Genomic DNA, 15,935 nt, shown 5'->3' on the forward strand with positions numbered 1-15,935 from the left:
AAAACATTATTGAATGACTTGCAGATTTGGTAGATAAACTTAAGCAAATACGTATCTTGGATTAAACTTTAGTCCATCTATAAACTTCAGTTTCAGATGATCAAAAAAGACCCTTAGTGCACTGAGAACACTAATTTCCAAAGTGATTTCCATATGACATGACATGATATGAAAACTACTCTCTCCATTTCGAATTATAAAATGTTTTGACTTTTGTAACTATATTTATTTTACTATGTATCTAAACATAATGTATATAAGAGGAAAAAAATAATATAGATAACTTACCGGCTTAAAATCTCCCTGTGTCATGCCAAGCAGGGTTTTATCTGTGTTCCCCTTGTCTTTACACATACTGCTTGGTGATGATACTTTGTTTCCTGCAGCGAGGTTAGTTGGCTTAGCCTAATCATTCATAACACCCTCATGTTTAAAACCGAATAGAAATTTTATTGAAAATATATAAATACTCTGCTCATGTAAATAGACCGGATGGTGGAACCAAACTAACGAGTAGTTTTTCTACCTAGTAATATAAGGGCAATCCTATATACATCTGACGCTAACAGGTACGCCCTTCATTCCAAATTATGCTTTGCCTTATCTACTCGACAAACCAGATGCTTAAAATACTTTTTCAGAAATTTAAACATTAATGATTAATATAGTGACTTAAATGGTATAAATAATTACATCTGGCATGTAGAGTTGCATTGTTACAAGGCACAAGCTAGATACTCAATCTCTAGTTTTAGGGCCCTTTTGGATTCATTAGCACTAAAAATTAGCTAACTAATAACTAACCGTTCCTAATCTTTAGCTACTAATTTTTAGCAGGGGTCTATTTGGATCCACCTACTAATAGGTGGTTGGATAGTGAGTTAAAGGTGTCTATGAACTATTATCACTCATTAGCAACTCTTGCTAATAGAACTAATAGTTAGTAGCCCTCCAGCTAATAATTAGTAGGTTTATTACCAGGTCTACTTAGATCAATTAGTATTAATTTAGCTACTAATTATTAGTGCTAATAGATCCAAACAGACCCTTATTTTTACGATGAGAACAAACCATGTTAGTTGTTGCTTATTAACTAACTGTCGATGGAAACTAAGCATAAATTTCTACTTCGGCCGTTTTACAATAATAAGTACGTTAGGGGAAACGTCGTAATTGGAAGTGTCTTGTCTTCGTGATGTACACTCTTATATAATTACTCATGTTTCTATCTAAATGCTATGTCATTTTAGGGTAAGAGTATATATGTACGCAAACTAAGCATCAGTCAACCTGTTTATTGGTTTCTTACACTCTTTATTCAGAATCGGGGGTTCGTAACCACGATAGTCATCGGATTGTTTGATGTGGGTCGATGCATGTGCAGGGGCGAAGGTAGGTAGTTTGTAATGGGTGCTAATGCACCACCCAAAAAGTATAAAAATAGTAGGATTGATTAAAATTTTATCATATATGCATCCCCAATAGACATGTTTATGCATTCATAAGGTAAGTGCATCACCCTCAAATTTGGTCTAATTTCGCCACTATGCATGTGCCTCTGGTGGCCTCGAGCACTCAAAACGCGAGGCATTTATCCTAGTTCGGACCTCTAAACCCTACGTACAACAATAGTGTTCTTTATGTTAGGAATGCTCAAAATGAGAGTTCTTACAATGGATGGAGAGAGAGAGAGAGAGAGTTATAGGGGGAAAGCACTATGCTAGCCTAGGGTTCCAATCAATCTGATCAATCAGTCCTTTCTCCACGAACCCATGCATTCCCTTAGAGGCCCACCAAGCCATCTACAAATAGCGTCGAGTGCACGCGCGAGCATACACGACGGGTGTAGTCTGTGAGCTCCGGCTGATTTAGAGAATCAGTTGAGGGGTTAATCGGACTGTCATACCCATAACGAGGATTTAACGTACCTCTATGTTAGACTCGCGTTGAAAATCTTAGACTTGACGTGAGTGCTTGCATTCTTCTAGATTTCTTATAGGATTTAACAATTCTATTCTTTCCGGGTGTAGGTGAGTGTAAGTGCATTCGCCCCCGGTGTGGGTTTTGATAATTAATGACAACCAAATTAGGGACTAACATGTTTATCGAGCATAATCTACAGGTGTTAGTCCATTGATGGAATTGAACGAAAACATTTGGTGAATTATAGCATCCCTAAATTTCCAATGGATGAACGGTGTTTCGACTCAAGTGGCTACAAAGTTTTTATTCTTTGCTTGAGTTATAGGAAACGCCGCACTATCAAGAGGGATGCAAATTGAGTTGGTAAGATGAGGATAAGAGTGCTCAGGTCAACTTAGCTCTTGCGCTTGAGAGACACACTTGCACGCATGAAACAACTAGGATTTTTCTTCTCTGCCAGGGTGACCCGGTAGTACCAACCCTCAGGGCCGGTGGTACCGGCAGTGCCAGTCCTTCTTCTGAGTTTTGCGAGAAAATGAACTACCGGTAGTACCGGGCTCGGGCCGGTGGTACCGGCCAGCACCAGTAGTACCGGTGTGAAACGTCGGTAGTACCGGCAGGCCAAATCTGCGCTGACTTTGGTTGCGGAGATTTGAACTGCCGGTGGTACCGGCCTTCCACCGGTGGTACCGGCAATGGTCGGTAGTACCGACAAAAGCCCGGTGGTACCGGTAGGCTTATTTCTCGCAAATCCTAGAGACTTCTTACCGTTAGATCTGAGGTAGCCGGTGGTACCGGTGGTTGCCCCGGTAGTACCGGCAGTTGTTCAGGACCTATGTATAAATAGCTCTTCCCTCATTTCTAACCGTTAGCTCTCCTATTCCTTCAACTCTACATCTGAGAAAACAGTCTCTAAGCTTTGTCTCACCCACTCTCTCTCCCTCTTTGCTCCTAGACTTCACTCCTTGAGAGATTTGAGCTAGAGAAGTGAGATTAGAGAGTTGGGAGCTTCGATTTGTGACTTGAGCACTTGGATTCTTCGTCTTGCCGGTTTGGTTTGCATTTGTTACTTGGTTACTTGAGTCACCCTAAACCCTAAACCCTAAACCCTTGGTTTCTTGGAACCCTAGCCGGCTAGGCGTTCTTCGTGGTTGCCCGTGTTGATTCATTTGTGAGGGCACCCCGAAGTGTTTGTATAACCCTTTGATTCTTAGTGGAAATCTTGAGCTAACCTGTGTGGTTGCTTGAGGGAGGAGACCTAAGTGGTCGGACCTTCGTGGTCACCTCAACAACGGGGACGTAGGAACTCCTTTGTGGGGATTGCCGAACCTCGGGAAAAATATCTTGTCTTGCTGTGGAGGTAGCATCGACTACCCTTGTTCTTGTGTTCTTCGTGTTCTTCCTCTCTACTCCCTTTCATAGGTGAACAAGGGCCGATCTACGTTTTGGAGAAGAACCAAGCCAAGGGAACTTCAACATCATCCTCTACTACATCTTGGAGAGTTGGGTAACTCTCAGATCTGAAATCAAAACTTAATCTACTCTGATTTCGTAGCTCTCATAGGGCGTCGGTAGTACCAACAGTTGCGTCGGTAGTACTGGCTGTCTTACACCGGTAGTACCGGCCCAAACTGTCGGTAGTACCGGCAGGCATTTAACTTCCGCAACTTGAGCTTTTGAGTTTCAGGTTTTTAAGATACGCCTATTCATCCCCCCCTCTAGGCCAATTAGATCCTTTCAGTGAGACATACATGTTAATAGCAAGGTAACTGTAGTGACTTCATCAATCTCAAGATCTGCTATCTAACCAAGTCTTTCAGAGATGCACATAAAGATAAAGATAAAGATAAGCATGCATGGATATATTTGAGCATTTGAGTCTGCATTGTGTTTTAGAAAAGAAAAAAGTGTGTATATATATGAAGGATGTTATTTGCAACTTAGTGTAACCTTTTTTGGAACAATGAGTTATATATGGGGATAGTATCGTGTGGACACTATAAACGGGTTCAGAATTTGCAATTAGAATAGTCAGAACCGGACCAAACGGTGAACTGATCATAGATCAGCTGGTTGAGTTTTGTGTGGTGGAACCTGCTCATCTGGGTTCAAGTTCTTGATTTGGCATGAGTGTTCATTTTTTTAGATTCATTCCAGGATTTAACGGCGCTATGTTTGGTAGGCAACGTCTCCGTCGATAGCAAGACGCCTATGGTGACTTCGTAAATCTCGAGATCTGCTGACTCAGTCCATCGAAGGTGCTCATAGGGATAGAGTTTATGTACGTGTGTTCATATAGGTGAATGCGCGTGTGTTGTACCGTGTAATTTTTTTTTTAAACAAAGAACTAGACCAAACGGGCTATAACTTGCTTTTTTTTTTCCGGGTCTGGCATGTTGTCATCCTGGCTATAAATAATAACATGCTATAACTTGAAACTGGGTGTGGTTGGAACGGGTTGTTGCTGTGTGTCTTTGTTGAAACTAGGTTCTAACTTGATTGAATTGGGTCTGGTTGAAATTGGATGTATTTGTGTAGAATCGGGTCTGACTTGAGATTGAATCGGATCTAAAATGATGGTTGAAGATAAAAAAAAATATTTAACTTATTAGGACGAAGCTAATATGCCATGTAAAAAAAACCGAGAAAGCATAGGAGCAAATGTGCTAGTAAGTATATGCATCATCGATATTGTTTTTTTTATATATATAGAGAGAAACATGAATTGACCTAAAGTAATCAGTATAGTTGCTCCCAAGAAGGTTTTAGGAATCATCCTCAGACGTGAGATGTTGCAGGATTTAACGGTCCTATTTTTTTAGCGGGTAGACGACGTCTTCATCGAGAACGAGACACCTACAATGACTTCGTGGATCGGCTAGCTCAGTTCTTCAGAGATATTCATAGAGATAAGATCTACGTACATGTATTCACAAAAGTAAGCATGTGTACGTTGTGAGTATCTGTGTTATACTAGGTAATTAAAAAAAAACAAACCCAAGCGAGAGACGCCAAACCTTAAATAAATAAATAAATAAATAAATAAATAATATTTTTTGAATGATAATAAATAATAAATAAAACAAAACTGGCGGTTGGAAGCACTACTACAGAATGAGGCATTGGTCGATGCTCAAAATGGCCAAAAACCTCGGCCTCTTTGCGGCTCGGGGTTAAAGACCCCTTTAACACCGGTTCGTAACACGAACCGGTGCTAAAGGGTCCTGCCCAACGGTTACTGACAGGTGCTGTCGGGGCAGGGACCCTTTAGCACCGGTTCGTGTTACAAACCGGTGCTAAAGGGGACCCTTTAGCACCGGCCAGAGCCACGGGCCGAGGCAAACCCTTTAGCACCGGTTTTTGCCCTGAACCGGTGCTAAAGTTTCGGTTTATAGGCCGGCTCCCTCCTCCTCTCTGCCCATTTGAAACCGAGAGCATCATTGTTGTTCTTGGAGCTTCTTCTTGCTTGTTCTTCATTTGTTCTTCATCTTCAACGCCCATCGTGATCTTCTTCGACTCCGTCATCGTCTCTTCGTGCTTGGAGGTGACTAACTTCAGCCTTTCTTGTCTTTTTCATGTTGTTTTTGGCTTGTGATGTTCCCATCATTTTTTAGCTCAAATCCACTTTGTTATTTTGAATCATTCACATGAATTAGTATCCATATATATATATATATATATATATATATATATATATATATATATATATATATATATATTTCATGGTTGACCTAGTTTTAAATGTAGTTTGCAAGAATGAATTATAGTATATTTTTATGATCTTAGAAAGTAGTATAGTTCAAATTAATTGGTTTGTTAATATCACTTGATTTATTTTTATTACTACATATAATGTCCATTGTATCATACATGTTTACTAGTAAATGTGGAATTTATAATTGTTTAAAAATTGAGTGTGGATAGTAGATGGCAACCGTGACCGGGTCTTCGGTCTCTCAACGGGTTCAAAAGCGATACCGTCCGGAACTCCCTCTCATTACTTGTGGCAAGTGTGGGCAGAAGATTTTGATGGAGTACAAAGTGTCGAAAGAGGGAGTAAACAAGGGTCGTATATTCTACAAGTGTCCAGATCGTAATGTGAGTTATTTCCAGACATTTGCTTATATATGTGCATAATTTTTTAAATGATATTAATTAAACTTTTGATTCTCCCTTTTAATTTCAGTGGGACGGTACCGGCGGATGTACAGGTTGGTACTGGGAGGAAGAATACATTGAACACATTAAGAAATCTTTTGCACAGGTGGTTGAGGCTGAAGGTGGTGAGGCAGTGAGCCGACGAAAGGAGTTCAATGATGTTGATCAAGCGAATGATCTATCTATTATAGTTGGGATCGGACGCGAACTAATTATGTTGCTTAAGTGCATTTTAGTTTTGGTTTTTTTAGTGCTAGTTGCGATTGTATTTGTTGTAGCCAAGCTTTCCTAAATTAATCAACTATGTATCTTAGACATGTTGTGCAATAAGATGAGAAACTATATGTGTGCATTTTTTTCATAATATATATGTTATATTTAATGCAGATGGTAACACGTAATTGGATGTATAATGCCGATCGGCGCTCCGAAGAGTTCATTAATGGCGTGCACTATTTCTTAAGTGTGGCCGAGTCAAATAAGAGGGACGGTTTCATGTGCTGTCCATGTGCCGTGTGCAAGAATTTGACGGAATATTCTAACTCAAGAACTCTTCATTCACACTTATTAAAGTCAGGTTTCGTACCAAACTACATTTGTTGGACCAAACATGGAGAAAGCGGGATTATAATGGATGAAGGTGAAGAAGAAGAAGAAGAAGAATTGGACCATGCCAATATTATTGCTCAGTACGGTGGCTTCAATGATGTTGCAATGGGGGGAGATAATGAAGAAGAGGTGGTGGCAGAAGATGATCGGGGCGATGATGCTTTTGGTGATGCCATCCGTGATGCACAAAGAGAATGTGAAAGTGATAAAGAGAAAGCCAAGTTCGAGCGCATGCTAGAGGACCACAGGAAATCGCTATATCCCACCGCTGAAGAGGGGCAAAAAAAGCTGGGTACCACGCTAGAATTGCTGCAATGGAAGGCAAAGAATGGTACATCTGACAAGGCATTTGGGCAGTTATTGAAGATCATAAAAAAGATGCTTCCGAAAGGCAACGAATTGCCCACCACTACGTATGAAGCAAAACAGGTTGTCTGCCCTTTAGGATTAGAAATCCAGAAGATACACGCATATCCTAATGACTGCATCCTCTACCGTGGGGAGGAATACGAGAATTTGGATGCATGTCCAGTATGTAAGGCATCACGGTATAAGATTAGACGAGATGATCCTGGCGATGTTGAGGGTAAAGAACGTCATAGGAAGAAAATTCCAGCCAAGGTTATGTGGTATGCTCCTATAATACCACGATTAAAACGTCTGTTCAGAAATAAGGACAATGCAAAGTTGTTGCGGTGGCATAAAGAAGACCGTAAGATAGACAATATGTTGAGACACCCTGCCGATGGATCCCAGTGGAGAGCGATAGACAGAGAATTTCCAGATTTTGCAGATGATGCTAGAAACTTGCGGTTCGCCTTAAGTACAGATGGTATGAATCCTTTCGGTGAGCAGAGCAGTAGTCACAGCACTTGGCCAGTTACTCTATGTATCTACAACCTTCCTCCATGGCTATGCATGAAGCGGAAGTTTATTATGATGCCGGTGCTTATCCAAGGACCGAAGCAACCTGGCAATGACATAGATGTCTACCTAAGGCCATTAGTTGAGGAACTTCAACTTTTATGGAGCAAACCAGAAGTTCGCGTGTGGGATGAGTACAAACAAGAGCACTTTGACCTGTGAGCATTGCTGTTTGTAACAATCAATGATTGGCCAGCTCTGAGTAATCTTTCAGGCCAGTCAAACAAGGGATATAATGCATGCACACATTGTTATGAAGACCTTGACTGTGTATTTTTGAAAAAATGTCGAAAGGTCGTGTACCTTGGCCACCGTCGGTTTCTTCCTGTGAACCACCCAGTACGAAAGAAAGGCAAGCATTTTAAAGGCAAGGCAGACCACCGGACCAAACCTCTCAATCGAACCGGGGATGATGTACTCGAAATGGTCAAGGATATAAAAGTGGTATTTGGAAAGGGACGAGGCAGCGAACCTATTCCCAAGGATGCTAAGGGACACGTACCCATGTGGAAGAAGAAATCCATATTTTGTGAGCTACCTTACTGGAATGTCCTAGAGGTCCGCAACGCGATCGACGTGATGCACCTGACAAAGAATCTTTGTGTGAACTTGCTCGGATTCATGGGTGTCTACGGGAAGTCTAAGGATTCACTTGAAGCACGACAAGACTTGCAGTGCATGAAAGAACGAGACAACCTGCATCCAGAAAAGACAGATGATGGACGTCATTACTTAAGCCCTGCTAGCTACACTCTGAGCAAAGAAGAGAAGGAAAGCATGTTTGAATGTCTTAGCAGCATCAAGGTCCCATCTGGATTCTCCTCCAATATCAAGGGAATAATTAATGTGCCAGAGAAGAAATTCCTGAACTTGAAGTCCCATGACTGTCACGTTCTAATGACGCAATTGCTGCCGGTCGTTTTAAGAGGAATTCTACCTCCACACGTACGTCTAGCCACCGTAAAGCTATGTGCATTCCTCAATGCAATTTCTCAGAAGGCAATCAATCCAGAGCAACTAGCTACTCTGCAGAATGATGTCGTTCAATGTCTCGTCAGCTTTGAGTTGGTGTTCCCTCCATCCTTCTTCGATATCATGACACACCTCCTAGTTCATCTGGTCAAAGAGATTCGTATTCTCGGTCCTGTGTTCCTACACAACATGTTCCCCTTCGAGAGATTCATGGGTGTCCTAAAGAAATATGTCCATAGTCGTTCCCGGCCAGAAGGAAGCATTGCCAAGGGCTACGGAACAGAGGAGGACATAGAGTTCTGTGTTGACTTTATTCCAGACCTTGACCCAATTGGCATTCCTGAATCTTGACACGAGGGCAGACTCAGTGGTAAGAGAACACTTGGGAAGAAAACATATATTGGTACGGGAAACGATTACTTCAATAAAGCACACTACACAGTTCTCCAGAACTTCTCATTGGTGGAACCATATGTTGAGGTACACAAATATTTCCTACGGTCCCAGTGGCCCGGGAAGAATGAAGCTTGGATAATGCGTCAGCACATGGAAACTTTTGGCGATTGGTTGCGCAAAAAATGTCAAGGTGATGAAAACATTGATGAGCAGCTTTATTTGTTGGCCAGACAACCATCATGGCATGTCCTCACATACAAAGGGTACGAGATAAATGGTAACACATTTTACACAGTTGGCCAAGATAAAAGGAGCACCAACCAAAATAGTGGTGTACGCGTGGATGCCACGGATCCAAATGGGAACAGACAAACATATTATGGACGCATAGAAGACATATGGGAACTAGTCTATGCAGCTAATTTTAAAGTTCCTTTGTTTCGGTGCCAATGGGTGAAGATGACCGGAGGTGGGGTAACAGTCGACAAGGAGTATGGGATGACAACCGTGGACCTTAACAATAGTGTTGTTCAAAGACGAACCATTCGTCCTTGCTGCAGACGTGAGTCAGGTGTTCTATGTCAAAGATATGTCTACGAAACCATAGAGAGGAAAAAATGATGACCACTCAATCATCAATGAGCCAAAGCGCCACATTGTCCTTTCTGGGAAAAGAAACATTGTCGAAATTGAGGACAAGTCAGACATGTTAGGCGATTACGAAAGGGATGATCGAATTCCGCCCTTCATAGTCAACAAAGACCCAAGCATTCTGTTAAACAATGAGGATACTCCATGGTTACGGCAGGATCATAACCAAGGGTCATACGTCAAGAAGAAGTTCACTGTTGTGTCGGCTTGACTTTGTATGAAACTATATTTGAGAATTGTGAATTTTGATGTGTGTAACAAACTTTGTATTCATGACTTTTTCAATTGTCAGAGATCATCAAATGCAAAAATTGTCATGACTATATGTGTCAATTGTGGATTTTCAACTACACCTTCCCAAAACTTTCTCAAATGCAAAAATGGTCTATATATGAAATGTAGATTCTGATGAGTGGAACAATATTGGTATTCATGACTTTTCCATTCGAGACCATCTAGGGTTACGAAACCGCTGTGTGGCTATGAGTTCTATGAAAATTCAAAATTTAGTGGTTCAAACTTTGCTAAATGAAAAGTTGACCATTAGACAAAATGTAGAACTTGATGAGTGTAGCAAACTTTGTATTCATGACTTTTCTATTTGGGACAATCTAGGGTTCGGTCAAAGGGTGTGTTTGTAAAAACCAATGCTTTGACTTTGGTCAAACTTGGTCAAATGGCCCATTTGATGACTTCAAATGAAAAAAGTTTGAATACAAAGTTGTTAGAGATCATCAAGATCTATATTTTATATATTGTCCATTTTTCCATTTGGATAATTTTGAGTCAATCCTAAATACATTTCTATAAAATCCAAGATGGGTTTTGGTCAAACTTGGTCAAATGACAAACTAAATTACTTCAAATGAAAATATTTTGAATACCAACTTGTTAGATATCTTCAAGACCTAAACTTTTTATATACACAACTTTTCCATTTGAGAAAGTCTAAGTTAACAATACCCACCAATTCTTGAATCTCACACAAACTATATGAAACTATATGTGTCAATTGTGGATTTTCAACTACACCTTCCCAAAACTTTCTCAAATGCAAAAATGGTCTATATATGAAATGTAGATTCTGATGAGTGGAACAATATTGGTATTCATGACTTTTCCATTCGAGACCATCTAGGGTTCCGAAACCTCTGCGTGGCTATGAGTTCTATGAAAATTCAAAATTCAATGGTTCAAACTTTTCCAAATGAAAAGTTGACCATTAGACAAAATGTAGAACTTGATGAGTGTAATAAACTTTGTATTCATGACTTTTCCATTTGGGACAATCTAGGGTTCGGTCAAAGGGTGTGTTTGTAAAAACCAATGCTTTGACTTTGGTCAAACTTGGTCAAATGGCCCATTTGATGACTTCAAATGAAAAAAGTTTGAATACAAAGTTGTTAGAGATCATCAAGATCTATATTTTATATATTGTCCATTTTTCCATTTGGATAATTTTGAGTCAATCCTAAATACATTTCTATAAAATCCAAGACGGGTTTTGGTCAAACTTGGTCAAATGACAAACTAAATTACTTCAAATGAAAATATTTTGAATACCAACTTGTTAGATATCTTCAAGATCTAAACTTTTTATATACACAACTTTTCCATTTGAGAAAGTCTAAGTTAACAATACCCACCAATTCTTGAATCTCACACAAACTATATGTGTCAATTGTGGATTTTCAACTACACCTTCCAAAAACTTTCTCAAATGCAAAAATGGTCTATATATGAAATGTAGATTCTGATGAGTGGAACAATATTGGTATTCATGACTTTTCCATTCGAGACCATCTAGGGTTCCGAAACCGCTGCGTGGCTATGAGTTCTATGAAAATTCAAAATTCAGTGGTTCAAACTTTTCCAAATGAAAAGTTGACCATTAGACAAAATGTAGAACTTGATGAGTATAACAAACTTTGTATTCATGACTTTTCCATTTGGGACCATCTAGGGTTCGGTCAAAGGGTCTGTTCATCAAGATATATATTTTTATATGATAAATAGATTTTTTATTTGATTTAAACTATACCCTACTAGCATTCCGAGTAATAAATAACAAAAATAAAAAGTTTAACGTCAATATGATGTGAAAATAGATTTCCAGTTGATTGGATAATTTTTTTTAAATTTATTGGAATAATATATTTTTGCATTAACAAAATACTAAACATTTCTTGCAAAATCATTGCAAATTATAAATATACAGCAAGATATTTAAGGTTAAAAATTTTCATGTGTACATTAAAAAAATTACAATATATGTCACTGTTTAAAAAATATTATGCAAAATATTTAATTTACTATACAATTTATAATATAAACTGTATATTTAAACACTTTAAAATGACTTAAAGTAAAAAACAGGGCCTTTAGCACCGGCCCATAGTGGGAACCGGTGCTAAAGGGTCCTGAAAATTTTCAGGACCCCGCCCGAGCCCGCCTAGGACCCTTTAGCACCGGTCCGTGGCTGGAACCGGTGCTAAAGGGTCCCTTTAACACCGGCGCGTAACACCAGCCGGTGTTAAAGGCCCTTTAGCACCGGTTCCAGCCACGGACCGGTGCTAAAGGGTCCGCTCCTATTTAAGTCATGGGCGCTCTGGATCTGAGCAGTTCTTCGTCTTCGTCGTGTTCATCGTCTGCAGCGCCGCCGCCCATTCATCTGCCCGCGTGCGACCTCGCCGATCTCCAGCGCCGCCGTCTCCAGCGCCGCCGTGGCCAGCTCCGGCCACCAGCGCCGCCGCCGCGGGCACCATCTCCAGCGCCGCCGCCGCCACGCCGTCTGCAGCGCCGGCCGCCACCATATCTCCGGCCACTGATCGATTGAACTCCGGCCACGTCGTCGTCTCAGATCTACATCCTCTACGTATACACTAAATCGATGGGAATGCCTGTGAGCTGCATGTACCAGATGGGAATGCCACCAAAAAGGTGGCTATCGCTGTTGTCAACCCTATCGACCGAACGAGAACTCCAAGAATCCATAATCGACCAGTACCTGGTGGATATGCTAGCGTCTCGGTTGATAGGGTTGAGAAAGGTTGTGGTAATGTGCCACTATACATAGAAGGGGGAGACGGAGAGAAGACCTTAGGTGAAGCTGAGAAGACATTTATTTGTTGGCGCAAGCGCTTCATAATTATTCCTCAGCATAGGTTTGTGTGTGATTTTACTTCTTATATTATATATTATGTATTGAAATTAAAAAAAAGTTTGCTCACAAAACTTGTAATTGTTTTCTTTGCAGGGACTCCTCCAACCTAAGTCCAGTTCTCTCCCCAGCGCATCATAGTGCTGTGGGCGGTGACAATGCTGGATCTCCTCCAGCACCTGCGGTGGCCACACCGACCCCGCCACCGCCTCCACCACGGTCTCCACCTCCTCTACCGAGGTCTCCAACTCCTCCACCGAGGTCTCCAACTCCACCGCGTTCTCCAACGTCAAAAAGATCGGCCCCACCACCTCCACCGCCTGCACCGCCCTCTCCAAAGAGTACACGGTCGGTCCCCTCGCCTCCAAAGCGAGGTAGTAAGAAGCGGTCCGCCCAAGAAGGACCGAAGTCATCGGTCCCACATCCAAAGAAGACTGCCTCAGCAAAGAGAGCTAAGACGCCAGAAAAATTACCTTACGAAAAGAGTGAAGAGGAGGTAATTGCTACATCCAAAGCTGAGGTCCAACAATTTTTTGATAAAATAAAGGAGGATAGGAAAAAACGGCTTAACCCAAAAAAGCCGTACTTTTATGTGAAGCCATCGGAACTGAGGCAGAAGGTGGCGGACCATCAAAAGAAGCAACGCGAAGGCTCAGAAAAAGCCAGCATTTTCGGACTATGAGCGGTCTCTGGTCAAGTCTTCACAGCCTACTAAGAAGAGAGTAGAAAAGGGGGTCCCACAGCTCGGAGAAGTATCAAAACCGGTGCCCCCTTTGATTGTGCCAAATCAATACGGCTCAAATGAAGACTTGATGCCAAAGAAATCCTTAGCGTTGTCTAAGCTAGACTCGCTTGAGCGTTACTTTGGACAGAGCGGTTTAAATATGGAAGAAATTGCCGCCATTCTTGGATGCCAATCATTTGAAAAAGCCGAGGTAGTTGATCAATGGAGGGCAAGATATGAACCGGGCAGGAGTCTATTCGACCCTAAGCGTTTACACGAGCTCGGCACACAAATGTTTGCAATAAACAAATGGTGCATTGAGGCGTCTAAAAGGGGAGATAATTGGATTTCTGTTCGTATTAGACAACATCACTACTTCCGTGGAGATGACCTCATATACGTGCAGTTCAAAGAATTGCACCAATTATGCCACCTCGACGCTCTTGACAAATCTCTTGTCAGCTGCTTTTGTCTGTAAGTATTTTTTTCTTTTTATTATACTTCTAACTTCTTTAATTACATGTATATAATCCTTACACACTTAGGATTTGTATGTATATATGCAGGCACCAAATGAGAGAGCTCAGAATGAGAAATGATAATAGTATTGGGTTCGTTGACCCTTATATTGTTTTCAAGGCTCCGCAAGCAGTGTGGACAGCAGATCATGAGACAGAAGTCTGCACCAATCTTATGAGGTTCTTTGTGAACCAAAAAGAAAAACAAAAAATACTCTTCCCCTTCAACTTCGAGTGAGTTATATAGTTATTAAGTGCATGCATATTTTATTTTACATTATAGGACTGACTATATATATGTGTGTAAACAACTTTCACTGGATACTCATGGTCATTGAAATTCCCAAGAACCGGTTGATAATCTTTGACTCAATGAGAAAACCACAAGAAATTTATCAACAAATAGTAAACATTATTCAAAGGTACGTAATGTCGATCTCAGCTACAAAAATATCATAATATGACTCTGTAATTATTAGTTCACGATCCACAATGGCTGTGTATAGGGTTTGGGAAAGATTCATTGACCGTGAACATCTCAGTGGATGTAAAACGCCGCTTAACATAATACATCCACAAGTAAGTTCTACTAGCTAACAAACTTTCGCTAACTTTTAGCCTTCTTATTGTCGTGGTCGTGAATATTTTTATATATATATCGTACAGTGGTGTTTAAGACAAGAAGGGGGGAACAATCTATGTGCATATTACGTGTGCAAATTTATGATGGCACAAGTCAACCAAACACCCACAGAGACGCTCAGAGTACGTTACATGTCTCTTTTCATTATCTCCTGAATTATATTGAATAACTTAGATAACTAATACCTTTTTTATTTATTTCAAATTAAAGACGGAATGGCTGAGGAAAAAGGTCCTACAACAAGACCGAATCAAAGCTATCCAAGAGACGATAGCAGGATTTCTCCGCGACCAAGTGATCAATCCAAACGGCGAGTTTCACTTCAACGGCAACGAAACTCTTATTCCAAACAACGATGATCATTTGTATCGTTTGTAGACATTGGGAGAAAAAACTCTATATATATATGTGTTACGAATTTTGTACATATAAAACTATATATATATATATAAAGCTTTTCACATATCTATTTAATTTTTGATGTGGTCTATTCATTTTATTATAGGCAAAGCTTAATTATTAAGCTAAGCCTATAATTTTCATTTATATATGCTTAATATGCGTGTAATATAAATATATTATTGTATCAGCAAAAACCTATTATTATATTATATAAAAACAATAAACAGAACCGAAGAAGTGAACCAAAAAAAAAGAACCCTTTAACACCGGTTGGTAATACCAACCAGAGAGTCCTGCAACGTGGCAGCTCTGGCAGGACCCTTTAACACCGGTTGGTAGTTGCCCGAACCGGGACTAAAAGGTGGGCCTTTAGTCCCGTAAGGGCAGCACCGGCTCGGGAACCGGGGCAACAGACCATTTCCAAACCGGTGCTAATGCCCGAACGTGTGGCGGAAATTGGCTTGCCCCAGCCCATACCGTGGTGGTGGTCCGTGCCGTGGAGCTTAAAGGCAGAAAGGGAAAGTGGGCAACGAACGGAACGGTGGCCTAGCTGCTAGAACGAGCCGCATAAATATATGCAGGGGCAGGGGTGGATGACGACATGGTGTCAACACGGCACCGTGCGCGCCCACCAGGCGGCTCCCTGACCCTGAGCGAGCCTTTCTTACACACTTTGCATTGCTGTAAAACATTAGTATTAGGTGCAACTAATTGCTATATACGTGCACTTCATCATGCATGTTCATGGCCGTGTCGTCGACGTTTTCCTACCTATGTGGGTTCTAGGGCAAAATAAAGAGGATATTCTGTAGCTCTGCTTGTTTGTTTGCGTAGTAACATGCATATATGCGCGGT

The sequence above is a fragment of the Sorghum bicolor genome, chromosome 7 (assembly GCF_000003195.3).
Source record: "Sorghum bicolor cultivar BTx623 chromosome 7, Sorghum_bicolor_NCBIv3, whole genome shotgun sequence".
In the NCBI taxonomy this organism is placed as follows: domain Eukaryota; kingdom Viridiplantae; phylum Streptophyta; class Magnoliopsida; order Poales; family Poaceae; genus Sorghum; species Sorghum bicolor.